Genomic DNA, 27,945 nt, shown 5'->3' on the forward strand with positions numbered 1-27,945 from the left:
AGAATACCACGTCTCACATTTTGTGAATCCTCAAAGCTGTCCCTATGTTTGGAGCAGAGAACAGCAGAAAGATGCTGTAAACCACCCCAGATGGGACTTGAACCCACAATCGCTGGCTTAGGAGGCCAGTGCCTTATCCATTAGACTGAGAATAGGTTAGGAAGGATACTAAATGTTGTAGTGTATGATCAATGCTCAGAAAACATTTGACTACATTTTAAATGCCATAAATGTCCTGCTGTCAATGGCTCGTTGGTCTAGGGGTATGATTCTCGCTTCGGGTGCGAGAGGTCTGACTGGAACTTTTCCTGTTGCAGCCTGCTATTCCTGCTAGAATGATCCTAAATATCTGCCTTTAAGGACATCGTGAACTAGCAGACAATTGGTCACCTGCCAAGATAAAAATATATATAATCACGCTGTGCACGTGCAAATGAAGATCATTATATGCATCATAATCATGGACCAGTAAAGATGGTGACAGATAGAACATCATGTTATGTCAGCACCACAAAAGTAGTACAAAGAAGTACCAAGATGTACAGAGGATCTGAAAATATTGCAAAGTAAGTGGCTGACCATCATCTAACCCTCCTACCAAAGTTTGTCTCCTGTGAAAAGCAGTCAATCACCAATATCCCTTCTCCTCAGCACAGCATGAGCCACAAAACTACCATTGCTCTTTCTTCAGTTGCCAAGACACCACAACTAACAACCAGACAGCAAACCTCACACAGCTCCATAGTGTAACAGTTAGCACCCTTATTGACTGAAAGGCAACAGATGGGCTCGTCCGGGATTTGAACCCAGGACCTCTCGCACCCTAAGCGAGAATCATACCCGTAGACGAACGAGCCATGTGGCGCCCTGACTTCATGACAAAAAAGTGGGAGGAGTCTTTCATCTCTTTGATGTCATTAGAACCTTTGTGACATCACAGAATCAGCATCTCCTTTGATGGTTACTGATGGAACATTTGTGGCGTTTTTTTTTTTTTTTTTTTTTTCATTATTTACACACAGCACATTCAGGACATTAATGTGACAGTTTATTATATGCTAAAGAAACTTTGGTAAGAGTCATGATGGTCAGCCACGTGTGTTGGGGGTATTTTCAGATCCAAAATACATCCCTGTACATCAGAGTGGTGCTGCTACGGAGTGTTGCATCAGTGGCCACCATCACTTCAAGTAACCCAAATGGGAAAGATCCTTATTGACAGCATTGTTGCGCTTTGCTACATCTGAACTAAAGATACAAATAAAATAATCTAAATTGGCTTTTATTTTGAAATGCTTGTATGGTGCGACTGCTCTTTTTCTTTCTGCAGCTTAAAGCTTCAAGGAGTTGAAACGCAGCATAATGATAAAAATAAACAGTCTGTATTTTTTGGGAATTTTTAGTTCTGTCTCTGCATCAACACCATGAACCACAAAATTATCATTGCAATCAAGAGAAACAGTAATTTTGTGGTTGTTGCTGATCCACTGACCTCCTTGACCTCCTTAATTTTGTAACCTCTGCCATGAATGCAAGCTAAGCTTTGAGAAAAGGCCGCTTTAACAACATCAACGGGTTTCAAAGCTATTTCGAGAGCTATTTTTCAATCACCTGTATTTTTCAGTAAAAACACTTTCCCTGACCGGGAATCGAACCCGGGCCGCGGCGGTGAGAGCGCCGAATCCTAGCCACTAGACCACCAGGGAACGATGCTGCTTCGATGCGGCCTCGTATAGTTCCAAACATCATCTCCACGGTGTTGGAAATTACTGAAATTACTGCTCCATATTATCCTGCTTAGTCACTCAACCAAATTACTGACTAAACTCCTGCAGAAGAAGTTACATGAGGTTATCTCAACAACCTTAAACTTCAATAAAGAGGCACTGCTGGGAAGTTGAATGCTGGCACGCTGTGTTGTGCTTTGTTGAGCTAAAGATACAAATACAATTATCTAAATTAGCTTTATTTTCAAATGCTTGTGTGGTGCGACTGCTCTTGTTCTTTCTGATCACTGGACATCTGGACTGTCAAAGTCCAGAGTGCTAACCATTACACCATGGAACCAAAGCTAGTGTTAGCTGATCATGATCATGTCATTGATGGAGCCAAACCATCTCCACTTCTTATATGGTGAATGTGTGCTTCTGTGTTTTTTTTTTCTTTTGCAAGAAAATGTAAAATGTTTACTTCTTCTACGATACAGATACAGACGTTTCAGAGAACAACTGCAGAGATGACTTTCTGCTTAGTTGAGGTGATGAGGAGGAACTCCACTGAGAGTGAAGCACTGCTGGGGTTTGGATGCAGGATGTCCTGTTTATAAGACAGACACTTTAAGCAGCTCAGCATCAGTGCTGCCAATTTCTCTTTGAAAATCTGAGTATCCAGTTCCAGAACAGCTGATCTTAGTTGGTTCATGTTCACGTTGAGTTGCACACATGCACAACCTCTATAAAAAGCCATCATCAATGGAGATCCAGTTATTTCAACCCAGTGGAGTTGGAGGTCTTAAAGCAGGCCCATGGAGAGGATGAGTATGTTTCACCGAAAATGTAACAGCTGCAGCAGCAAAGGAGAAACAGCATGAGAAGAAATTACTACCCGAGTCAACGTATAAGTTTGGATGTACTCTTCAATTGATTTTACATTTAACTTTAAGAGATCGTAGTTTACAGTTATAAATATAAATGGGGATAAAATCAGATTTTCATTTCATTTCAAAAGTGGTTCAAAAGTTCTCGAGTGGTGAATGCAAAACTTCCTGAACTTGTTTTCAGAATTGCTCCTTTTCTTTCAGCTCACTTCTAAAATTAATTTTATTTTACATTTTCTTGCTGAAGATAAAGCAGAGAGGAGGCTTCATCAGACAATTTGCATGCAGTCATACATGTAGAGTGGACAAAAGGAGGTAGTTTCCATTTTCGAAGGACAGAGTGGCAGTATTTTGACAGGACTCTCAGTGTTCCATTGGTAAGATTCAGGTTCCACTGAGACTTGAACTTGGATCGCTGGATTCAGAGTCCAGAGTGCTAACCATTACACCATGGAACCCTGCAGGCATATATGCGTGTTCATGCAGATGTGAAAGGAATTTTAGTCTTTTAAAAGTGTGGGCGGTCAAAAGTCGACCAAAATACCTTTGTCCCCAAACACACCTTACAGCAGTAGAGGTGAAAGAAAAAGGACATCTTTTTGCCATTCTCCGCTCCAAACATTTGGACACAGCTTTCCATCTGAGCTGCAGAAAGAACAAGAACAGTAACCACACAAGCATTTCAAAATAAAAGCCAATTTAGATTATTTTATTTCTGCACTTCTCCAAAGTCCCACAATGAAGGTGGTTATTAATATTTTTTGTTTTCATTGAGGGGAAGTTAAAACAGACCAAGAACACTAAATAATGGGCGGGGGGTGAAAACGACAGGAGGGTTAAAGAGCAGTGTTAATTGGCAAAAACAAGCAGAACTGTCGCAGAACATCCAGCAGACATGCAGGCTTCCAGCTGAAGTAGCTCAGTTGGGAGACTGAAGATCTAAAGGTCCCTGGTTCAATCCCGGGTTTTGCCATCTGAGTGAGGTTCAGGCTCTGTTTTTTTTTTTTTTTTTTTCTTTTAAACCTACATTTCCAATATTCTCCCTCCTCTTTCAACCACACAATGAAATATTGTGAGGGCTGAAACCCAGGATTGAAACAGGGACCTTTAAACCTTCAATCTAACGCTCTCCCAAATGAGCTATTTCAGCACAGCACACAGTAGAAATGACATCTCATTATTGCTTCCATGACCTGGAAGTGGAACTAAAGGTGTGTCCCTATCACCGGCCTTGATGATGATAACTGAGCACCAGTGAGTGCTCTGCTCCTCTTAGATGAGTCCTAACAACAGCACTCAGCTGTGTCTCTCCCCAAATGGGAAACTTGGTCCATAAAGAGATGTAACCGTTGTTGGCAGGATTTGAACCTGCGCGGGGAAACCCCAATGGATTTCTAGTCCATCGCCTTAACCACTCGGCCACAACAACCACACACAGCAACGCTCCTGTGACTCAAGCATTGTGCTCCTCACTGAATAGGACTGAACAGGTGAGGGCTTTGGGACGGGGCTCACTGCAGCATCTGCTGTTGATAGCTGCAGAGTGATGTGCGCTTTCCTGTCAGTTCCTCCACAAAAGTTTCCATTAACTCCAGGAACAGTCGCTAAATTTAATTAAAAGGACACAAAGGCCACACTGTTGACACTGATCGAAGATTATGTTACAGCTTCAGCTGGTGTCTTCACTGTGACAAGTGTCTTGGATACTTCAGTCAGGATACTTCAAGTAACACAGACATCAAACTTCACACAGCTACATGTGGTTCCATGGTGTCATCATGAGCACTCTGGACTCTAAATCTGTCATTCATAACAGTTTTAGATTTAACTAAACTCTTCATGATTGTACCGCACAGCTTGGACAACCGGCAGTGTTGGGAGTCAAACCCATGCCTCTGAAGAGACTGGAACCTAAATCCAGCACCTTGGACTGCTCGGCCACACGACCACATAACTTCAGCTGTTTCACTGCAATAATGCCACATGTCTCACATTGTCTAACTTCTCAAAGTTGTGACTTTGGATGAAAGATACACTGTTACATGGATCAAAGGCAGCAGCTCTTCAGACTCACACATCATTCAAACCTTCAAGGAAGTGACACACTACGTTTGTCTTTGGAGCTTCATTAACAGAGTGCACTCTATTGTGGAGGTCATGAGAAAAAAATGGGAGGAGTCTTTGATCTCTGTGATGTCATTAGAACCTTTGTGACATCACAGAATCAGCATCTCCTTTGATGGAACAGGAAAAGATCAGACCTTGATATAAGCTTGTGGACACACAAGCTTGCCTTTTTTCTTTGTGTCAGACTTTCCTTCCTTAATTGTAGATACCTAACACTATACTTACGACAGTTGAATAGGGGTGCAGATTATTGGACACATTATGTGAAGGGCTCGTCCGGGATTTGAACCCAGGACCTCTCACACCCAAAGCGAGAATCATACCCCTAGACCAACGAGCCCTTGACACACATGTGAGAGGTAGCTGGATCGATGCCCACATTCGTCACAAATCCATGACTGTGGTGTTATTAGCACCACGCTCTAACTTGATGAAGATTTGATACAACCATTTTGTGGACTGAACTTCCATCAAAGGCTTGCAGAGAAACAACACGGTAAAGCAAAGCACAAAACTGTCCTGAGGATCTATCCCACATCGGTAACTCAAAGTGATGGTGGCCATTGGTCTGTAGGTTGGACAGTACATAAGTCACAGCACCAATCCAGAGAGAGTTGACCCTTCGATAGCTCTGTTGGTAGAGTGGAGGACTGTAGTGGTTCATCATTGAAATCCTTAGGTTGCTGGTTCAAATCCGGCTCGAAGGAGACCATTTTTTTCATCGGCCTCATCCAGCACAGTGATGAGTCTGCCTACAGACAGCAGGTGGACAGACTGGTCGTCTGGTGTGGTCAGAACCACCTGGAGCTAAATCTGAAGACAGTGGTTTTTTCAGGACACTTTATTTTAATCAAATTATGTACTAGACCGTAACTTCATTGTGAAGTTTTGACGTGAGTTAAAAAAAGAGGCCAAAACATTAGAGAACTTCATTCTCTGTTTGTTTTTTCCACAGAGGAAGTGAAGTCACACACCACATGATGTTTCTCTTTCCTGCTCCTCGTTAATATAGTGGACAGTATCTCTGCCTGTCACACAGAAGACTTCAAACCTTCAAACTACTGATGGACCGATATGAAATTTTTCCCTGATTCCGTTATCAGTATCTGTTAAAAATATTTTCCCTGACCGGGAATCGAACCCGGCGCCGAATCCTAGCCACTAGACCATCAGGGAGTGTGTGGATACTAAATGTTGTAGTGTGTGAGATTTTTGATGACTGAAAAGTTCTCCACCTCAGAACATTTTAAATGAATTTTAATTTTGTGTTTAGCAGAAGGAAATTTGGTGACGACTTTTCACAAGTGACAAAAATTGTTAAGAATCATAACAGTGAGGCATTTATGATTGCAACATGGCATGACATTCATCGAACTCCAATACAACATCAATACCAGTTAGTCAGAAAAATATGATGAGCCAAGTCCACTGTGACAAATAACAAAGGATTTTCTTTAGCATGAAATAAACTGTCACATAAATGTCCTGAATGTGCTGTGTGTAAATAATGAGGTTCATCAAAACAAAATGCTGAGTCCTACATTAAAACAAACCACTTTACCATCAACCTCAGCTGTAGTATACACATTACACTTCCATTACCAGATCCTCTGTATATAGATGTACATCAGAGTGGTGCTGTGGCTTAGCTGGTCAAAGCGCCTGTCTTGTAAACAGGAGATCCTGGGTTCAAATCCCAGCAGTGCCTTGCACCTAATGTTAGATGTTATAGATATAACAGACATCAACATGTAGAAATGTTGCTCTGCCATCCTTGGAAAATGGAAACAACCTGTATTTGTCCACACTACACGTGTGAAGAAATGCTAATTTTGAGCCTCTGTGCCATCTAATCAGGCAGTCTTTGTGTATTGTGGACTCACTTTGATGGGCAAATATGTACCGACGAGGATGGGATTCCAACCCACGCGTGCAGAGCACAATGGATTGAATCATTACAACCGTAACAATGCTCCACTGCCGCTCCACCAATCAAATCAGATTTATTTGTAGAGCACCAAATCACAACAAAGTTACATCAATCATTTTCACGTAAAGAGCAGGTCTAGACAAAACTCTAAAATTATTTAGAGACTCAACAGATCCCCCGATGAGCAAGCACTTGGTGCCAGTGGCAAGTCCTTTAAGAGGCAGAAACCTCGGGCAGAAGTAGGCTCAGGGGGGGCGGCCATCTGCCTCGACCGGTCGGGTTGAGAGAGAGAGACTGGCAGCTGGACACACGTGCCAGGATGGCTCAGCGGTCTGAGGCATTTCCTGTCTTTCACTGATCTCCAACATGACACGGATGCAAAAGTCAGACTATCTCACGTTCGCTTCAAATGGTTGAGCGCATGCGCAGAAAGGCGCACAAAAATGTCCCTGGACTGATCACTGTAACTTTGTGTTATTGTTGTATCTGATAAGTTAATGACCATAAACTTTCTATAAAAGTGGATGTGCTGGTTAAAAAGTACTGAGACTTCCACCTGCAGTCTATCTAATGACCACCAGGGGGCTGGTTGGAAGTGTCAGCAGTTAAAGCTCTTTAGTGTAGTGGACAGTATCTCCGCCTGTCACGCAAAGGACCGGGGTTCGATTCCACGACGGGGAAACCACGGGCATTTTTCTCTAATGTCTCATTAACCAGAGTGACAGAAGTGAACTCACACTGTATCTGACAGGAGGCCCCTGTGGGGCAGCCTTTGTGTTTACTTTACTTTGCCTTTGTGAAATCACATGTGATTCAGATGTAAACATTCATACATTCAGATGTAAAACATTTTGAGGTACAGAAAGCACCACACAAGCATTTGAAAATAAAGCTAATTTAGATAATTTTATTTGCATCTTTAGCTCAACAAAACGCAACACAGCGTGCCAGCATTCAACTTCCCAGCAGTGCCTCTTTATTGAAGTTTCAGGTTGTTGAGATAACCTCATGTAACTTCTTCTGCAGGAGTTTAGTCAGTAATTTGGTTGAGTGACTAAGCAGGATAATATGGAGCAGTAATTTCAGTAAGTTCCAACACCGTGGAGATGATGATGGAACTATATGAGGCTGCATCGAGGCAGCATCTTTCCCTAGTGGCTAGGATTCGGCGCTCTCAGCGCCGCGGCCCGGGTTCGATTCCCAGTCAGGGAAAGTGTTTTTACTGAAAAATACAGGTGATTGAAAAATTGAATTATTATGAACTCTCTCGAAATAGCTTTGAAAGCTGTTGATGAAGCTCAGTCGGTAGAGCATCAGACTTTTAATCTGAGGGTCCAGGGTTCAAGTCCCTGTTCCTGTCTTTCATTGATCTCCCAACAGCACTTGTCTCTGAGTGTCCCCTGCCAAACTGCAACTTTGAACAAGGGTCAGTGTTTAAGTCCCACCTGCCCCAACAAAATGCTGAAGAAACATGCCCATCTTAAAATGTTCAAATGAAAAGTCTCCATCTGATGTTCTTTTCATTTAGACTCCATGCAGGCTGTTCATGATTACTTTGTTTGTGTGTGGCTGTTGTGAATGTCAGATCTTTGTTGTTCATAAAGAAAGGCTTTAATAAAGATCAGAATGAAAAGGAACATTTCCTCCAGTTTGTCACACCCCACCTGTCATGTCTCTATTCCCCACCAGTGGGGTGGAGCCCACACTTTAAGAAAGGCGGCCCTATAAGCATCCAACAGCATCACTGAGTCAGGAGCAGCACAGTGACAACTGTACACATTACTGGAGGAAGAGATAAATGACATTCTGCATCTATTTGAGTCAGTGAGGAAACATGTGAAGAGAAGAAGCTGCTGTAGCACAGGCCGGTTAGCTCAGCTGGTTAGAGTGTGGTGCTAATAACGCCAAGGTCATGGGTTCAATCCCCATACTGGCCACAAGCACAGATGTGACACAGGAAATGATCATCACAGTGTTTAACTCGAAAAATTGTCTGCTCTGACAAATGTACTTTACTGTCTTAAAAAGCAATTTTCCGGCAATAATTTAGTGGAAGTGTGACGTAGTCACCAGATTTTACTCTGTTCTGAAGTATTGCTTGCTGAATGTGGTGACGTCATTTGGAGTGTTTTCATTGATCCGATTCTGAGTGTTACATTTGTCCCGTCTTACTTTAGTAACACTGCCATGTTTGAGTCGAAATAAATTCAGTGACTCTTTAAAATGATCGCGGTACGGATGCTAATCCCGTTAGCCGGGCTATGGCGTTTTCCATTGTATGTTAGCATGAAACGGACATAACGGACTTTATGTTCAGATAAAATGATGGCAGTAATGCTGGATTAAAATAACTTTGAATGCCATTTTAAATATCTGGATGTTCAGTCATTTGTGCTTTTATTCTGTGGATAACAAAGATATTCTTTCATTTTATTATTCTCTCTTCGGTCGAAAAAAAAAAGCCGAGTCCAGTCGAGGAGAGCCAATCATCAGAGAATCCGTGCAGATATAACCTGGGGTTATTTTGAGAGAGAAGGCTTCATCAGATGATTTCTCTTTTCTGCAGCTGCCTCTGTGGTTAGGTAAAGGTCCAAAGAGGATGTAGATCAGTGGTAGACGTTGTAATTATCCTGTTGTAAAAGGCTTGTTGCTCTAGGGGTATGATTCTCGCTTCGGGTGTGAGAGGGAGTTCAACTCCCAGACGAGCCCTTGGTATTATGTCGCCAATATCAGTTCCTGACCATCATGACTCTTCCCAAAGTTTGTCTCCTATGAAAAGCGGTCAATCACCAAATTTCCATCTGCACAACACATCAACAACCACTTTGTTTTGTCCAGAAACTGCAAGCAAAAGCTGTAATACAGGAAGTGATGAGCAGGAACTCCACTGAGAGTGAAGCACGTCTGGGGTTTGGATGCAGAATGTTCTGTTTATAAGACACTTTAAGCAGCTCAGCATCAGCACTGCAAGTTTCTCTGCAGTTTCATCTGGAGAGTTGGACCTGGTAGACCTCCAAACCTACCTGGGTCTGAAAAGAGACAACAAAACAAGCCTGAGATGCTGCAAATGTGATGCCTATGTTTGTACGGCCCACTCTGACCTGAGTGTCAAATGCCACTCACGTGCATGAATTCACATACACACAAACACACACACACACACCGGCGCCACCCGACAGCACGGTGTTTCCAGCATTTTGATGTTGGTTGATAAAGTACTTCGCAGTTTAAACATAACAGCTGAAAAAGAGGACATTTCACTTCTAATTCTCTTCTGATAGCCAGCAGGAGCTTCACTTGGACTTTGCTCACACATCTTTTTTTAAACAACACTTAACATTAACAACTAGACACTGGTGGGATTTGAACCCAGGATCTCCTGTTTGCAAGACAGGCGTTTTGACCAGCTAAGCCACAGCACCACGCTCTTAGCTGTAGGATGTGATGATGGAATTGTAATGTGCATGCTACAGTTGGGTTGGATGATAAAGGGGTGGAGTTTCTTTTTGTATTGTTTTAATGTCAGCTCTGCCTGGATACAACAGTGGTCAGGGCTGTATGATGTATGTTTATACTGAAACACTGACAGCTCTCCTCCATCTCACTCTTTTACTTACTCTGGGTTCCAGCCCTCGTTGGTGCAGCAGGCAGCACGTCAGTCTCATAATCTGAAGGGTTAGGGTTACCACCAGTAAAGGGACTAATGTTCATTGTATGCTGAAGATACCTCATCCTAAGTATCCCACAAAGTCAGGACTCCTGCCAAATCATCATATTTTGCTGACTAACTGGTATTGGAGTTGTAAGCTCCTTATTTTGGCCGTCTCTTGTTGCCGTATCTCCAAAGAGTCTTGTGTAGAAAAAACTGGAAGATCTGACAATGTTTTTGAAAGCAGATGCAGTATATCCAGATAACCTTTGAATTAACCTTCAACAGGTTTCAAACACATTTAGAGATCATTCACGATGGACCTAAAGTCAGACATTTTGGATAATTTTGCCAACACCGACGAGGATGGGATTCGAACCCACGCGTGCAGAGCACAATGGATTAGCAGTCCATCGCCTTAACCACTCGGCCACCTCGTCATGTTTGCACGCAGCTGAAGATGTGGTCTGAACACGGTCTGGTCTTTAGCCTCAATTAACTGTTCGTACAGTGTTTGGAAATGTTAGCACCTTGAGACTTCCGACATCGCTTTTTATCTCTCATTTCAGCATTAAGAAGCAATGCCTGCTATAAAAGGCATTCACGTGGAAGACCTAGAACCCGTGATGTGTTTCACTAAGAGCTCAGTCATCACACTCAACTGATGTTGTAAACAGGTTACATTCAGAGGAATAGAGGTAATTAGTAGCGATGGGATTCAAACCCACCCTTTGAAGAGACCGCTCATATAGGATACGCTATGGAGCTGTGTGAGGTTTGCTGTCTGGTTTCTTTAAAGTAATCATCAACAGCCTGTATGGAGTCTCCCCAACATCAGATGGAGACTAAAAGTTGTCCCCCTCTGACAGGAACTGCTTTTCTTTCAAATCTACTGCTGTAAGGTGTGTTCTTCTAGGTCTTGGTCTACTTTTGACTTTGACTTGACACAGTGGATCCTGGTGCCATGTGTTCACCAGGCAGGTGATACACCCTGACTGGTCTGCAGCTCAGCTGCCTCATGCAAAGCTGACTGCAATACACTGTGTAGCTGACACTGTCCCATCAAAGCTAACATTAACCACCACTGCCAGTTTGTTTCTTGTCAATGAAAACTAATCAGCTAATTCAGGCATTTTTCATCTCCCTGTGAACAAAAGTTATAGAAGCCAGTGAAAGATAATACCAACACCAGGTGGGCTGAAATGAGAAACATCACAGTCAACCAGAGTTCATGCTTGCGTATGAAAACATGTAGGTTTGGCAGGGGGCACCCAAATTTGAACTGCGTCTTCACTGTGGCAAGTGTCTTGTCAAGATCCTTCAAGTAACACAACCAGACAGCAAACTTCACACAGCTCCATGGTGTAATTGTTAGCACTCTACTGTAAATCTGTCATTCATAACATAACAGCGGGCGTTGTGCACCACGCAGTGGATGTAGCTCAGTGGAGAGATGTGTATTTGAAGCCTTCACTGTGGGACTTTGGAGAAGTGGATGGTGAACAGAACATCCTGCATTAGTGGCTCAGCCAGCAGAATTAGCTCAGCTGGGAGAGCGTTAGACTGAAGATCTAAAGGTCCCTGGTTCAATCCTGGGTTTTGGCATCAGAGGTGGTACCTGAGTGAGGTGCAAGCTCAAGTTTCTTTGACGTACATTTCCAATGTTCTCCCTCCTCTTTCAACCACACCATGAAATATTGTGAGGTTGGATGCGTCACGCTGACTGGTTGTGTGTCCAAAAGGCTGTTAAACACATCATTCTTCCATTTTCTCCTCCAAACAGTTTTGAGATTTCCCATAATGTCATATGTGTGTCATTTTTGCAGTGAAGCTGTGGTAGTGTGGCCGAGTGAGTCAATCTTGAAGTATTTAATTAAATGTAAAACTGTTATAAACGGAGTGTTGCATCAGTGGCCACCATCACTTCAAGTAACCCAAATGGGAAAGATCCTTATTGACAGCATTGTTGTGCTTTGCTACATCTGAGCTAAAGATACAAATAAAATGATCTAAACCGGCTTTTATTCTGAAATGATTTTTGGCGATTTTTTTTGGAGGATGTTTTGACTTTCTAGCAGCCCGGCTAGCTCAGTCGGTAGAGCATGAGACTCTTAATCTCAGGGTCGTGGGTTTGAGACCAACATGGATCGTTGGTCAGATTATGAGACTGAAACGCTGCCTACCACGCCTGGAACCCAGTGACCACGTGGCCTAACGGACAAGGCGTCTGACTTCGGATCAGAAGACTGAGGGTTCGAGTCCCTTCGTGGTTGGGCAGCTGTGTGAAGGTGAACAGACTAAACTGTGTCCATTTTACAGAAATCAGTGAGGTTTTTCAGATCTCCTCCACAGAAGGTGGATCTGATCAGGTCATGGCCAACACTGACCTCTGCTGCTTGATGCTGCCTTCATCCTGATGAATGTTGAAGCAATGAAATATGACAAGAACAGACACTAAACTGACAACAGGACATTAAAATGGGCCACACTCAGACCCCACACGGCCCAAAGGACAAGGTGTTTGACTTTGGATCAGAAGACCGAGGTAAAGATTTATGTTCACAGAGATCACAGAGAGTCTCTTGAACGGCTCTTTAATATGAATGATGGGAACCAAGTCACAGCCCCCTCACCATTTTTCTATTCGTGCCTCTGTGCCAGCAAATAAAATTTTGTGAAGGATGACAAAAGAAAGACACAAAAGGTGAACTGTGATGGCAGTAATCATGGTGTGAACACAGTCTGGCAGCTCTTCAGGGAAATACACAGAACAGTCTGTCTTTTCTGGACATGTTTGGTGTTTCTAACACAACACAGCTGCTTGTTAACTTTCTCCATAAATGCTTCTCTTTGGGATTGTCCTGCTCAGAAATTCAGTAAAAAAAAAAAGATGATTTGCTATTATAAATAGATTTCTTGAGGTCAGCTCCAACAACACAACCCTGATCCCTAATCACTGCAGTTAACAGTCCTCTCATCATATGCTAACGGTCCTCATGAATTTAAGAGGATCGTTGTCTGATCATTCTGTTCTTCAAACTGTTACCAAGACCACAGAAACTTCTTGCTGAAGGAGGACAACACATTTATTCAACACACTGAAAAAAAGTCCAGAGTCACAATTAATTATCCAACGTGTTTGTTGACTTGATTCACTTGGATTCAGTCAATGCTGCTTATTGGGGCAGCGTTAACTGACAAAGACAATAAAGAAGTAAAGAATCAATGTCTTCTAACTCAGATCACATCAGTCAGAGACACTGTTGATTCCTTTCTGCATGAGTGTTTCTCTTTGGGGTTGTCCTGTTTGCAATTTGGACAGTATGTTTTATTTATTTATATTTATTTTTTGAAATCAGCCAAAGTCATGAATTTGTCATAAACATTTCCCGAACATGATTCATGATGATTCATGATTCACGCTGCTGTGTCCTGGTATGAAGCACAGTGGTTCTGTCAATGTGTCCTTTCTTTCTTCTTACCTTATGTTACCTTAACTGTTAAATTCAGTGATAGCTACTTTTTGTTTTTTTACTTTTTTATTAATTTCCACCGTTATCTACGGTCATGCTAATTCTCAACTGAACATATATTCTTACTGGCTTCTTTTGTAAATATATTCATACATTTTATTTTTTACTTCATCTTTTATCTTTCTTATTTTATAATTATATTTTGTACCACAGAGTTGTCTTTAAAGTTTGTTATACGTTGTGTATGATGGCAATAAAAACATTCTAATTCTAATTCTTTGAGGTTGCTCTGGTGGAAATCTGACCCGTTTTTAATGATTTCTTGAGATCAGCTAAATCGATGAATTTGTCATCAACATTTCTGCAACTGAAGAACAGACTTGTGTTTTCAGAGCAGTAAGTGCTATTAGTTGGGGCAGAGTTTGTGATTTGAAATGTTTTTCATTCCGTCCAAGGATTAACCAGGACAGAGAGTTTATTTAACAATTTGGTGGAAAAAAGTTTTGGTTGGAATAAAAACAACAACAAAGATGGCCATTTTGAAAAGATTTGTTCAGATCAGCTGCAGCAACATTAATCACCAGAGTTAGCTGTCCTCTCACCATATGCTAACGGTCCTCATGAATTTAAGAGGATCGTTGTCTTCCTGATGGACTAAATGTGTTCTTCATTACAAACCATTACCAAGACCATTGAAACCGCCCGAACAAAGCAGACAGGGAGCTGTGGGAGTGGTTTCATTCAGGTATAAGATGGGCAAAAGCCTGAAAGGGAGTCCATTGGAACTGCAACACAACTGGGAAGTGGCTGCAAAGACTCTTTGGAGGAGATCATGTGAGGTAAAAATTTGAGCTCAATCTGACTTCTATTCTCTTTGCTCTCTTTTCCCCTTTCAGGGTTAATTCACAAAAACGACATTAATTCTTGGAGCCATGTTTTCTTCAGATCTAACTCGGATCACTCCAATCAGAGACACTGATGAAGTCTTTGTGCATAAGTGCTTCTCTTTGGGGTTGTCCTGGATGGAATTAAAGTTTTGATTTCTTTAAAACAGCTAAATTCGCGAATTTTTCATGAACATTTCCCGAACTGAAGCACAGACTTGTATTCTGAGAGCAGTAAGTGCTATTAGTTGGGGTAATGTTAGTGATTTCAAAAGCCAATCACAAGCAGATGAGGTTCTATCAATTTTTGGGTGGTGGGGGTTAAGAAAGTAATTTGAAAGTCACAAATGTTACCTTAACTTGAGCACTGACTTGGCGGTTGAATTCAGTAAGTGCTACTTGTTGGGGCAGTGCTGACTGACAAAAACAACAACATCTTCTTAGAATACAACACTGATCATTTCAATTATGAAACACTGATGACGTCCTTTTGTACAAGTGCTTCTCTTTGGGGTTGTCCTGGATGGAGTTAAAACCAGTTTTGATAAATTTCTTAAAAGCAGCTGAATTTGTCATCAACCTTTCCTGAACCGAAGCACAGACTTGTGTTCAGAAAGTAGTACATGCTCTTTGTTGGTGCTGTGTCAATGAATAACACAAATTCAAATCTCTAGTTTTGGTTGGAAAACAAAAGAAAACAAAAAAAAGCATTTTGAACAGATTTGGTCAGATCAGCTGCAGCAACACTCCCCTAATAACCAATCACCACAGTTAGCTGCCGTCTCACCATATGCTAAAGGACTTCATGAATTTAAGAGGATCGTTGTCTGTTCCTGATATGAACCATTACCAAGACCATTGAAACCGTCTCAACAAAGTAGACAGGTGGGAGTGGTTTCATTCAGACACAACAGGGAAGTGGCTGCAAGACTCTTTGGGGTCATGTGTGAGCTATGTGAGCTATGTGAGCTATTTAACCCGGATCACTCCAATCAGAGACACTGATGAAGTCTTTGTGCATAAGTGCTTCTCTTTGGGGTTGTCCTGGTTGGAATTTGGACAAAAATGATGAGCAATGCCATTCATTCTCCGTCAATCACCCCAACCGCAACTGCTATCAATGATTTGGGGGTGAGGGTTAAGAAAGTAATCTAAAAGTCACAAATGTTACCTTAACCTGAGCACTGACTTGACTGTTGATTTCAGTAAGTGCTACTTGTTGGGGCAGTGCTGACTGACAAACACAACAGGAGGTTTGGGAGCAATTTCAAAATCTAACTCTGATCATTTCAATCAGAGACATTGGTGATTCAACAACATCCTATCAACCAGGGTTGTCCTGGTTGGAATATTGAGGAAAAGTTAGTTAGCAGGATTAGTTGTGTAATGTATTCATTTGTCATCAGCATTTCCCCAACTGAAGCACAGACTTGTGTTCTGAGAGCAGTAAGTGCTATTTGTTGGGGTATGTTGGTGATTTCAGAAGTTTTCCTTCCTTTACCCATTTCCCATTAGATTCTTAGAATCTAACTCAGATCACCTCAATCAGAAACACTGATGAATTATTTGTGCACAAGTGCTTCTCTTTGGGGTTGTCCTGGTTAGAGTTTCAACAAAATGATCAAGATTCCCATTTTGAACAGATTTCTCCTGATCAATTGAAACAACACTACCCTAATCACTAATCACCAGAGTTAGGTCAGAATGAAAGCTTAATGTGACTTGATGAGAGACATTGATGATTATTTTCTGCATGGATGTTTCTGTTTTCTATGCTTTTTCCCCTTTCAGTTTCTGGTCTTTCAGTCTTGGAGCCATGTTTTCTTCAGCTCTAACTCGGAACTCTCCAATGAGACACACTGATGAATTTTTGTGCATAAGTGCTTCTGGATTCCTCTGGATGGAATTTGGACAAAAGTTATAACCAGTTTCAGTAGATTTCTTGAGATCATGAATTTGTCATCGACAATTCCCAAACTGAAACACAGACTTGTGTTATGGGAGCAGTGAGTGCTGTTTGTTGGGGTAATGTTGATGATTTGAAAAGTCAATCAAAGAGAGCTGAAGACTGACAAGGAAGGAATTTGAACCCATATGTGCAGAGCACAACGGATTAACATTCCATCACCTTAACCACTTGGGCACCTCATGATGTTTTCTGGCTGTTGGTAAGAAATGCACATTGTCCAAAAAAAGATTTATCTCAGCTTATTCCCCACGCTGTTGGTCAGTAGCTTGGAAGGCAGCTCTGCTGACCATGATACCACCATCACATGAAAAGAACATGAGATTTAACAGATTCTCTCCTTGTGAATCAAGGAGACTAGACCAGAGACCTGCAATCCTTGTTTCCACACACATAGATTGCTGAAAGTGAAACTGCTTCCGCACAACAATAAGTTCTTGGGTTCAGTTCCCGGCCTGGAGCTGCATGTAGGGTGGAGCCAGGTGATCAGAATGAGGATGCAACTTTAAGGAGGAGATTGAAGTTGTTCTTTGGGTATTCAGACAGGAAGTGTCATTTCTCCTAACATGTATCATGATTCTTGTGCTGGACGTCAGGAGTGAAGGCAGCAACTCCAACAGTTCATCCAATATGACCAGGACTGTGGCAGCAAAAAGAAGAAGCATGAAAGAATCCTACCAACCGTTGTTGGTAGGATTTGAACCTGCAATACAGACAAACCAGGTTAAGTCCAAATAGTTCCAGTTTTGTTGTTGCTTCTGTCTGCAGAACTCAAAGGTATCTGGCAGGACCATGATTGCCTTTTGGGCTTCATTAACAGAGTGCACTCTCCTGTGGAGGTCATGACAAAAAAGTGGGAGGAGTCTTTGATCTCTTTGATGTCATTAGAACCTTTGTGACATCACAGAATCAGCATCTCCTTTGATGGTTACTGATGGAACAGGAAAAGGAGATGCTCTTTGCTCTTTTTCCCCTTTCAGTGTTAATTTACAAAAACAGGAGCTTTAGCAAATCAGCTGAATTTGTGCATTTGTCACCAACGTTTCCCCAACTGGAGCACAGACTTGTGTTCTGAGAGCAGTAAGTGCTATTTTTGGGGTAGTGTTGGTGATTTCAGAGGTCAATCACAAGTCAGCAAGTTTTATCAATGATATGGAGGGTGGAGGGTTAAGAAAGTAGTTAGAAAGTCACAAATGTTACCTTAAAGGGCATATTGCAGGTTAATGACCACAATGTTTAAAAAAATAATATTGGAAATGTGAAAGTGAAAGTGAAGGAGGTAAAATGTCCACAGCAGAAGTCCTGCGGGGTTTTGTCACCGACAGGGAAGAAACACAAGAAGAAATGCTTGTGACAAGTTGTGACAAATTCTTGATGGTATCTGTATCTGTTCTAATCAGTTTAATATCTGATACGTCCTCTACCCGGGGACCATATATTAAATGTGATCAAACTGTTGAAGGAGAACGAGCAGCTTCTTCCTCACTGACTCACTCAACTTCTGTCTCCTGGGTTTGGATTTGAGCCTCTTTCTCAGGAGCACACACAGAAAAAACAGCAGCAACCACTTTGTTTTGTCCAGAAACTGCAAGCAAAAGCTGTAATACAGGAAGTGATGAGCAGGAACTCCACTGAGAGTGAAGCACTGCAGGGGTTTGGATGCAACATGTCCTGTTTATAAGACAGACACTTTAAGCAGCTCAGCATCAGTACTGCAAGTTTCTCTGCAGTTTCATCTGGAGAGTTGGACCTGGTAGACCTCCAAGCCTACCTGGGTCTGAAAAGAGACAACAAAACAAGCCTGAGATGCTGCAAATGTGATGCCTATGTTTGTACGGCCCACTCTGACCTGAGTGTCAAATGCCACTCACGTGCATGAATTCACATACACACAAACACACACACACACACTGGCGCCACCCGACAGCACGGTGTTTCCAGCATTTTGATGTTGGTTCATAATGTACTTCGCAGTTTAAACATAACAGCTGAAAAAGAGTATATTTCACTTCTAAATCCCTTCAGATAGCCAGCAGGAGCTTCACTTGGACTTTGCTCACGCTTCTTTTTTAACAATACAACATTGACAATGAGGCACTGCTGGGATTTGAACCCAGGATCTCCTGTTTACAAGACAGGCGCTTTGACCAGCTAAGCCACAGCACCACTCTCTCTGCTGTAGGATGTGATGATGGAATTGTAATGTGCATGCTACAGTTGGGTTGGATGATAAAGGGTGGAGTTTCTTTTTGTATTGTTTTAAAGTCAGCTCTGCCTGGATACAACAGTGGTCAGGGCTGTATGATGTATGTTTATACTGAAACACTTACAGCTCTCCTCCATCTCCCTCTTTTACTTACTCTGGGTTCCAGCCCTCGTTGGTGCAGCAGGCAGCACGTCAGTCTCATAATCTGAAGGGTTAGAATTACCGCCAGTAAAGGGACTAATGTTCATTGTATGCTGAAGATACCTCATCCTAAGTATCCCACAAAGTCAGGACTCCTGCCAAATCATCATATTTTGCTGACTAACTGGTATTGGAGTTGTAAGCTCCTTATTTTGGCCGTCTCTTGTTGCCGTATCTCCAAAGAGTCTTGTGTAGAAAAAACTGGAAGATCTGACAATGTTTTTGAAAGCAGATGCAGTATATCCAGATAACCTTTGAATTAACCTTCAACAGGTTTCAAACACATTTAGAGATCATTCACGATGGACCTAAAGTCAGACATTTTGGATAATTTTGCCGACAGACTAAAGTGACACCGACGAGGATGGGATTCGAACCCACGCGTGCCGAGCACAATGGATTAGCAGTCCATCGCCTTAACCACTCGGCCACCTCGTCATGTTTGCAAGCAGCTGAAGATGTGGTCTGAACACGGTCTGGTCTTTAGCCTCAATTAACTGTTCGTACAGTGTTTGGAAATGTTAGCACCTTGAGACTTCCGACATAGCTTTTTATCTCTCATTTCAGCATTAAGAAGCAATGCCTGCTATAAAAGGCATTCACGTGGAAGACCTAGAACCCGTGATGTGTTTCACTAAGAGCTCAGTCATCACACTCAACTGATGTTGTAAACAGGTTACATTCAGAGGAATAGAGGTAATTAGTAGCGATGGGATTCAAACCCACCCTTTGAAGAGACCGCTCATATAGGATACGCTATGGAGCTGTGTGAGGTTTGCTGTCTGGTTTCTTTAAAGTAATCATCAACAGCCTGTATGGAGTCTCCCCAACATCAGATGGAGACTAAAAGTTGTCCCCCTCTGACAGGAACTGCTTTTCTTTCAAATCTACTGCTGTAAGGTGTGTTCTTCTAGGTCTTGGTCTACTTTTGACTTTGACTTGACACAGTGGATCCTGGTGCCATGTGTTCACCAGGCAGGTGATGCCCCCTGACTGGTCTGCAGCTCAGCTGCCTCATGCACAGCTGACTGCAATACACTGTGTAGCTGACACTGTCCCATCAAAGCTAACATTAACCACCACTGCCAGTTTGTTTCTTGTCAATGAAAACTAATCAGCTAATTCAGGCATTTTTCATCTCCCTGTGAACAAAAGTTATAGAAGCCAGTGAAAGATAATACCAACACCAGGTGGGCTGAAATGAGAAACATCACAGTCAACCAGAGTTCATGCTTGCGTATGAAAACATGTAGGTTTGGCAGGGGGCACCCAAATTTGAACTGCGTCTTCACTGTGGCAAGTGTCTTGTCAAGATCCTTCAAGTAACACAACCAGACAGCAAACTTCACACAGCTCCATGGTGTAATTGTTAGCACTCTACTGTAAATCTGTCATTCATAACATAACAGCGGGCGTTGTGCACCACGCAGTGGATGTAGCTCAGTGGAGAGATGTGTATTTGAAGCCTTCACTGTGGGACTTTGGAGAAGTGGATGGTGAACAGAACATCCTGCATTAGTGGCTCAGCCAGCAGAATTAGCTCAGCTGGGAGAGCGTTAGACTGAAGATCTAAAGGTCCCTGGTTCAATCCTGGGTTTTGGCATCAGAGGTGGTACCTGAGTGAGGTGCAAGCTCAAGTTTCTTTGACGTACATTTCCAATGTTCTCCCTCCTCTTTCAACCACACCATGAAATATTGTGAGGTTGGATGCGTCACGCTGACTGGTTGTGTGTCCAAAAGGCTGTCAAACACATCTTTCTTCCATTTTCTCCTCCAAACAGTTTTGAGATTTCCCATAATGTCATATGTGTGTCATTTTTGCAGTGAAGCTGTGGTAGTGTGGCCGAGTGAGTCAATCTTGAAGTATTTAATTAAATGTAAAACTGTTATAAACGGAGTGTTGCATCAGTGGCCACCATCACTTCAAGTAACCCAAATGGGAAAGATCCTTATTGACAGCATTGTTGTGCTTTGCTACATCTGAGCTAAAGATACAAATAAAATGATCTAAACCGGCTTTTATTCTGAAATGATTTTTGGCGATTTTTTTTGGAGGATGTTTTGACTTTCTAGCAGCCCGGCTAGCTCAGTCGGTAGAGCATGAGACTCTTAATCTCAGGGTCGTGGGTTTGAGACCAACATGGATCGTTGGTCAGATTATGAGACTGAAACGCTGCCTACCACACCTGGAACCCAGTGACCACGTGGCCTAACGGACAAGGCGTCTGACTTCGGATCAGAAGACTGAGGGTTCGAGTCCCTTCGTGGTTGGGCAGCTGTGTGAAGGTGAACAGACTAAACTGTGTCCATTTTACAGAAATCAGTGAGGTTTTTCAGATCTCCTCCACAGAAGGTGGATCTGATCAGGTCATGGCCAACACTGACCTCTGCTGCTTGATGCTGCCTTCATCCTGATGAATGTTGAAGCAATGAAATATGACAAGAACAGACACTAAACTGACAACAGGACATTAAAATGGGCCACACTCAGACCCCACACGGCCCAAAGGACAAGGTGTTTGACTTTGGATCAGAAGACCGAGGTAAAGATTTATGTTCACAGAGATCACAGAGAGTCTCTTGAACGGCTCTTTAATATGAATGATGGGAACCAAGTCACAGCCCCCCTCACCATTTTTCTATTCGTGCCTCTGTGCCAGCAAATAAAATTTTGTGAAGGATGACAAAAGAAAGACACAAAAGGTGAACTGTGATGGCAGTAATCAAGGTGTGAACACAGTCTGGCAGCTCTTCAGGGAAATACACAGAACAGTCTGTCTTTTCTGGACATGTTTGGTGTTTCTAACACAACACAGCTGCTTGTTAACTTTCTCCATAAATGCTTCTCTTTGGGATTGTCCTGCTCAGAAATTCAGTAAAAAAAAAAAGATGATTTGCTATTATAAATAGATTTCTTGAGGTCAGCTCCAACAACACAACCCTGATCCCTAATCACTGCAGTTAACAGTCCTCTCATCATATGCTAACGGTCCTCATGAATTTAAGAGGATCGTTGTCTGATCATTCTGTTCTTCAAACTGTTACCAAGACCACAGAAACTTCTTGCTGAAGGAGGACAACACATTTATTCAACACACTGAAAAAAAGTCCAGAGTCACAATTAATTATCCAACGTGTTTGTTGACTTGATTCACTTGGATTCAGTCAATGCTGCTTACTGGGGCAGCGTTAACTGACAAAGACAATAAAGAAGTAAACAATCAATGTCTTCTAACTCAGATCACATCAGTCAGAGACACTGTTGATTCCTTTCTGCATGAGTGTTTCTCTTTGGGGTTGTCCTGTTTGCAATTTGGACAGTATGTTTTATTTATTTATATTTATTTTTTGAAATCAGCCAAAGTCATGAATTTGTCATAAACATTTCCCGAACATGATTCATGATGATTCATGATTCACGCTGCTGTGTCCTGGTATGAAGCACAGTGGTTCTGTCAATGTGTCCTTTCTTTCTTCTTACCTTATGTTACCTTAACTGTTAAATTCAGTGATAGCTACTTTTTGTTTTTTTACTTTTTTATTAATTTCCACCGTTATCTACGGTCATGCTAATTCTCAACTGAACATATATTCTTACTGGCTTCTTTTGTAAATATATTCATACATTTTATTTTTTACTTCATCTTTTATCTTTCTTATTTTATAATTATATTTTGTACCACAGAGTTGTCTTTAAAGTTTGTTATACGTTGTGTATGATGGCAATAAAAACATTCTAATTCTAATTCTTTGAGGTTGCTCTGGTGGAAATCTGACCCGTTTTTAATGATTTCTTGAGATCAGCTAAATCGATGAATTTGTCATCAACATTTCTGCAACTGAAGAACAGACTTGTGTTTTCAGAGCAGTAAGTGCTATTAGTTGGGGCAGAGTTTGTGATTTGAAATGTTTTTCATTCCGTCCAAGGATTAACCAGGACAGAGAGTTTATTTAACAATTTGGTGGAAAAAAGTTTTGGTTGGAATAAAAACAACAACAAAGATGGCCATTTTGAAAAGATTTGTTCAGATCAGCTGCAGCAACATTAATCACCAGAGTTAGCTGTCCTCTCACCATATGCTAACGGTCCTCATGAATTTAAGAGGATCGTTGTCTTCCTGATGGACTAAATGTGTTCTTCATTACAAACCATTACCAAGACCATTGAAACCGCCCGAACAAAGCAGACAGGGAGCTGTGGGAGTGGTTTCATTCAGGTATAAGATGGGCAAAAGCCTGAAAGGGAGTCCATTGGAACTGCAACACAACTGGGAAGTGGCTGCAAAGACTCTTTGGAGGAGATCATGTGAGGTAAAAATTTGAGCTCAATCTGACTTCTATTCTCTTTGCTCTCTTTTCCCCTTTCAGGGTTAATTCACAAAAACGACATTAATTCTTGGAGCCATGTTTTCTTCAGATCTAACTCGGATCACTCCAATCAGAGACACTGATGAAGTCTTTGTGCATAAGTGCTTCTCTTTGGGGTTGTCCTGGATGGAATTAAAGTTTTGATTTCTTTAAAACAGCTAAATTCGCGAATTTTTCATGAACATTTCCCGAACTGAAGCACAGACTTGTATTCTGAGAGCAGTAAGTGCTATTAGTTGGGGTAATGTTAGTGATTTCAAAAGCCAATCACAAGCAGATGAGGTTCTATCAATTTTTGGGTGGTGGGGGTTAAGAAAGTAATTTGAAAGTCACAAATGTTACCTTAACTTGAGCACTGACTTGGCGGTTGAATTCAGTAAGTGCTACTTGTTGGGGCAGTGCTGACTGACAAAAACAACAACATCTTCTTAGAATACAACACTGATCATTTCAATTATGAAACACTGATGACGTCCTTTTGTACAAGTGCTTCTCTTTGGGGTTGTCCTGGATGGAGTTAAAACCAGTTTTGATAAATTTCTTAAAAGCAGCTGAATTTGTCATCAACCTTTCCTGAACCGAAGCACAGACTTGTGTTCAGAAAGTAGTACATGCTCTTTGTTGGTGCTGTGTCAATGAATAACACAAATTCAAATCTCTAGTTTTGGTTGGAAAACAAAGAAAACAAAAAAAAGCATTTTGAACAGATTTGGTCAGATCAGCTGCAGCAACACTCCCCTAATAACCAATCACCACAGTTAGCTGCCGTCTCACCATATGCTAAAGGACTTCATGAATTTAAGAGGATCGTTGTCTGTTCCTGATATGAACCATTACCAAGACCATTGAAACCGTCTCAACAAAGTAGACAGGTGGGAGTGGTTTCATTCAGACACAACAGGGAAGTGGCTGCAAGACTCTTTGGGGTCATGTGTGAGCTATGTGAGCTATGTGAGCTATTTAACCCGGATCACTCCAATCAGAGACACTGATGAAGTCTTTGTGCATAAGTGCTTCTCTTTGGGGTTGTCCTGGTTGGAATTTGGACAAAAATGATGAGCAATGCCATTCCTTCTCCGTCAATCACCCCAACCGCAACTGCTATCAATGATTTGGGGGTGAGGGTTAAGAAAGTAATCTAAAAGTCACAAATGTTACCTTAACCTGAGCACTGACTTGACTGTTGATTTCAGTAAGTGCTACTTGTTGGGGCAGTGCTGACTGACAAACACAACAGGAGGTTTGGGAGCAATTTCAAAATCTAACTCTGATCATTTCAATCAGAGACATTGGTGATTCAACAACATCCTCTCAACCAGGGTTGTCCTGGTTGGAATATTGAGGAAAAGTTAGTTAGCAGGATTAGTTGTGTAATGTATTCATTTGTCATCAGCATTTCCCCAACTGAAGCACAGACTTGTGTTCTGAGAGCAGTAAGTGCTATTTGTTGGGGTATGTTGGTGATTTCAGAAGTTTTCCTTCCTTTACCCATTTCCCATTAGATTCTTAGAATCTAACTCAAATCACCTCAATCAGAAACACTGATGAATTATTTGTGCACAAGTGCTTCTCTTTGGGGTTGTCCTGGTTAGAGTTTCAACAAAATGATCAAGATTCCCATTTTGAACAGATTTCTCCTGATCAATTGAAACAACACTACCCTAATCACTAATCACCAGAGTTAGGTCAGAATGAAAGCTTAATGTGACTTGATGAGAGACATTGATGATTATTTTCTGCATGGATGTTTCTGTTTTCTATGCTTTTTCCCCTTTCAGTTTCTGGTCTTTCAGTCTTGGAGCCATGTTTTCTTCAGCTCTAACTCGGAACTCTCCAATGAGACACACTGATGAATTTTTGTGCATAAGTGCTTCTGGATTCCTCTGGATGGAATTTGGACAAAAGTTATAACCAGTTTCAGTAGATTTCTTGAGATCATGAATTTGTCATCGACAATTCCCAAACTGAAACACAGACTTGTGTTATGGGAGCAGTGAGTGCTGTTTGTTGGGGTAATGTTGATGATTTGAAAAGTCAATCAAAGAGAGCTGAAGACTGACAAGGAAGGAATTTGAACCCATATGTGCAGAGCACAACGGATTAACATTCCATCACCTTAACCACTTGGGCACCTCATGATGTTTTCTGGCTGTTGGTAAGAAATGCACATTGTCCAAAAAAAGATTTATCTCAGCTTATTCCCCACGCTGTTGGTCAGTAGCTTGGAAGGCAGCTCTGCTGACCATGATACCACCATCACATGAAAAGAACATGAGATTTAACAGATTCTCTCCTTGTGAATCAAGGAGACTAGACCAGAGACCTGCAATCCTTGTTTCCACACACATAGATTGCTGAAAGTGAAACTGCTTCCGCACAACAATAAGTTCTTGGGTTCAGTTCCCGGCCTGGAGCTGCATGTAGGGTGGAGCCAGGTGATCAGAATGAGGATGCAACTTTAAGGAGGAGATTGAAGTTGTTCTTTGGGTATTCAGACAGGAAGTGTCATTTCTCCTAACATGTATCATGATTCTTGTGCTGGACGTCAGGAGTGAAGGCAGCAACTCCAACAGTTCATCCAATATGACCAGGACTGTGGCAGCAAAAAGAAGAAGCATGAAAGAATCCTACCAACCGTTGTTGGTAGGATTTGAACCTGCAATACAGACAAACCAGGTTAAGTCCAAATAGTTCCAGTTTTGTTGTTGCTTCTGTCTGCAGAACTCAAAGGTATCTGGCAGGACCATGATTGCCTTTTGGGCTTCATTAACAGAGTGCACTCTCCTGTGGAGGTCATGACAAAAAAGTGGGAGGAGTCTTTGATCTCTTTGATGTCATTAGAACCTTTGTGACATCACAGAATCAGCATCTCCTTTGATGGTTACTGATGGAACAGGAAAAGGAGATGCTCTTTGCTCTTTTTCCCCTTTCAGTGTTAATTTACAAAAACAGGAGCTTTAGCAAATCAGCTGAATTTGTGCATTTGTCACCAACGTTTCCCCAACTGGAGCACAGACTTGTGTTCTGAGAGCAGTAAGTGCTATTTTTGGGGTAGTGTTGGTGATTTCAGAGGTCAATCACAAGTCAGCAAGTTTTATCAATGATATGGAGGGTGGAGGGTTAAGAAAGTAGTTAGAAAGTCACAAATGTTACCTTAAAGGGCATATTGCAGGTTAATGACCACAATGTTTAAAAAAATAATATTGGAAATGTGAAAGTGAAAGTGAAGGAGGTAAAATGTCCACAGCAGAAGTCCTGCGGGGTTTTGTCACCGACAGGGAAGAAACACAAGAAGAAATGCTTGTGACAAGTTGTGACAAATTCTTGATGGTATCTGTATCTGTTCTAATCAGTTTAATATCTGATACGTCCTCTACCCGGGGACCATATATTAAATGTGATCAAACTGTTGAAGGAGAACGAGCAGCTTCTTCCTCACTGACTCACTCAACTTCTGTCTCCTGGGTTTGGATTTGAGCCTCTTTCTCAGGAGCACACACAGAAAAAATAAGATTTTCTATTCCAACAATATACGTGATGTCGTCGTGTATGAATGAATGTTTCACTGATGCACAAATCCACAACACACTGTGTGATGTCACTGGAGATCAAAGGCATTTCCTGCCTTTCATTGATCTCCCACGCGACACAGATTCATACGTCACTCTCTCACGGTCGCTTCAAATGAATGAGTGCATGCAGTTTCTGTCGTGTAGTGGTTGTCATGTTTACATCACACACAAAAAGTCTCTTCACAGTTCCTCGTTAGTATAGTGGACAGTATCTCCGCCTGTCACGCGGAAGACCGGGGTTCGATTCCCCGACGGGGAGAGCACGTGTGTGTTTCTATAATATGTTATTAACCAGAGTGCGAGAAGTAAACAAAATGGCAACACTGCCACAGGACTCCGTTGTAGCTCTCTTCCGGTCAGCTCAGCTGGCTAACATGAACCACGTGACCACCCCGCGGTGAGATCAGGGAGTGTCGGGACTCTTCTCTCTCTGTGACACTGGATCTGTCTGTCTGTATCCATGTCAGAAACTCTGAACTTCTTTAAAACACGGTGGATTTACTGATATGAAAGTGTCCAGCAGTCCATGATGGATCATTATAGAAAGATATCAACTTCAATTCAAACACATTGTTGGATATAAACACAGAAATTAAAATAATCATCTGCAGCTTTTTTCTAATGTTAAAATGAATGAAGTCAGATCACAGACTGTTGTGTTGTTGGTCTCTGGTCCTCTGCTGCAGGTGGAGAGTCCTTCAGTTTGTGGAGGATTTCAGTGAAAATAAAGGATGAGGTGGTGTTGTGTGTATAGTGGCAGCATAAAGACTGGGTCCCGCTGTCTTACTCAGGCTGAACTACAGCGTCTATTCACGGGGGCTTTGACCTGCTCCGTGTCCGACCTGGGCCGGTGCACCCCTCCTTAGACGACCTGGTGATCCCGGGCTCCCCCCGGAGCACCATATCGATACCGAACTTAGTGCGGACACCCGATCGACATAGTCCGCTGCAGCCCAGAGCTCCTGAGCTCAAA

The 27,945-nt window shown here is 42.0% G+C and overlaps 15 non-coding genes across 15 annotated transcripts; 6 read left to right on the plus strand and 9 right to left on the minus strand.

The window, feature by feature from the left end:
* Positions 1-785: 785 nt before the first annotated feature.
* trnap-agg (transfer RNA proline (anticodon AGG)) lies at positions 786-857 on the minus strand. Its single transcript has one exon. It is a non-coding gene; the product is annotated as a tRNA-Pro (tRNA).
* Positions 858-1,634: 777 nt separating this feature from the next.
* Positions 1,635-1,706, minus strand: trnae-cuc (transfer RNA glutamic acid (anticodon CUC)). The gene has a single exon. It is a non-coding gene; the product is annotated as a tRNA-Glu (tRNA).
* Positions 1,707-2,982: 1,276 nt separating this feature from the next.
* trnaq-cug (transfer RNA glutamine (anticodon CUG)) lies at positions 2,983-3,054 on the minus strand. Its single transcript has one exon. It is a non-coding gene; the product is annotated as a tRNA-Gln (tRNA).
* Positions 3,055-3,943: 889 nt separating this feature from the next.
* On the minus strand, positions 3,944-4,025 carry trnas-aga (transfer RNA serine (anticodon AGA)). Its single transcript has one exon. It is a non-coding gene; the product is annotated as a tRNA-Ser (tRNA).
* Positions 4,026-4,991: 966 nt separating this feature from the next.
* On the minus strand, positions 4,992-5,063 carry trnap-ugg (transfer RNA proline (anticodon UGG)). Its single transcript has one exon. It is a non-coding gene; the product is annotated as a tRNA-Pro (tRNA).
* A 279-nt stretch (positions 5,064-5,342) lies between these two features.
* Positions 5,343-5,430, plus strand: trnay-gua (transfer RNA tyrosine (anticodon GUA)). The gene is given in 2 exon segments: positions 5,343-5,379; positions 5,395-5,430. It is a non-coding gene; the product is annotated as a tRNA-Tyr (tRNA).
* Positions 5,431-6,357: 927 nt separating this feature from the next.
* On the plus strand, positions 6,358-6,431 carry trnat-ugu (transfer RNA threonine (anticodon UGU)). The gene has a single exon. It is a non-coding gene; the product is annotated as a tRNA-Thr (tRNA).
* A 2,085-nt stretch (positions 6,432-8,516) lies between these two features.
* Positions 8,517-8,590, plus strand: trnai-aau (transfer RNA isoleucine (anticodon AAU)). Its single transcript has one exon. It is a non-coding gene; the product is annotated as a tRNA-Ile (tRNA).
* Positions 8,591-10,001: 1,411 nt separating this feature from the next.
* trnaa-ugc (transfer RNA alanine (anticodon UGC)) lies at positions 10,002-10,075 on the minus strand. The gene has a single exon. It is a non-coding gene; the product is annotated as a tRNA-Ala (tRNA).
* Positions 10,076-10,660: 585 nt separating this feature from the next.
* On the minus strand, positions 10,661-10,742 carry trnas-gcu (transfer RNA serine (anticodon GCU)). Its single transcript has one exon. It is a non-coding gene; the product is annotated as a tRNA-Ser (tRNA).
* Positions 10,743-12,502: 1,760 nt separating this feature from the next.
* trnar-ucg (transfer RNA arginine (anticodon UCG)) lies at positions 12,503-12,575 on the plus strand. Its single transcript has one exon. It is a non-coding gene; the product is annotated as a tRNA-Arg (tRNA).
* A 6,142-nt stretch (positions 12,576-18,717) lies between these two features.
* Positions 18,718-18,791, minus strand: trnat-ugu (transfer RNA threonine (anticodon UGU)). The gene has a single exon. It is a non-coding gene; the product is annotated as a tRNA-Thr (tRNA).
* Positions 18,792-19,388: 597 nt separating this feature from the next.
* trnas-gcu (transfer RNA serine (anticodon GCU)) lies at positions 19,389-19,470 on the minus strand. The gene has a single exon. It is a non-coding gene; the product is annotated as a tRNA-Ser (tRNA).
* Positions 19,471-21,230: 1,760 nt separating this feature from the next.
* Positions 21,231-21,303, plus strand: trnar-ucg (transfer RNA arginine (anticodon UCG)). The gene has a single exon. It is a non-coding gene; the product is annotated as a tRNA-Arg (tRNA).
* A 5,856-nt stretch (positions 21,304-27,159) lies between these two features.
* trnad-guc (transfer RNA aspartic acid (anticodon GUC)) lies at positions 27,160-27,231 on the plus strand. Its single transcript has one exon. It is a non-coding gene; the product is annotated as a tRNA-Asp (tRNA).
* The last annotated feature ends 714 nt before the right edge of the window (positions 27,232-27,945 follow it).

The sequence above is a fragment of the Echeneis naucrates genome, chromosome 2 (genome assembly GCF_900963305.1).
Source record: "Echeneis naucrates chromosome 2, fEcheNa1.1, whole genome shotgun sequence".
Taxonomy (NCBI): domain Eukaryota; kingdom Metazoa; phylum Chordata; class Actinopteri; order Carangiformes; family Echeneidae; genus Echeneis; species Echeneis naucrates.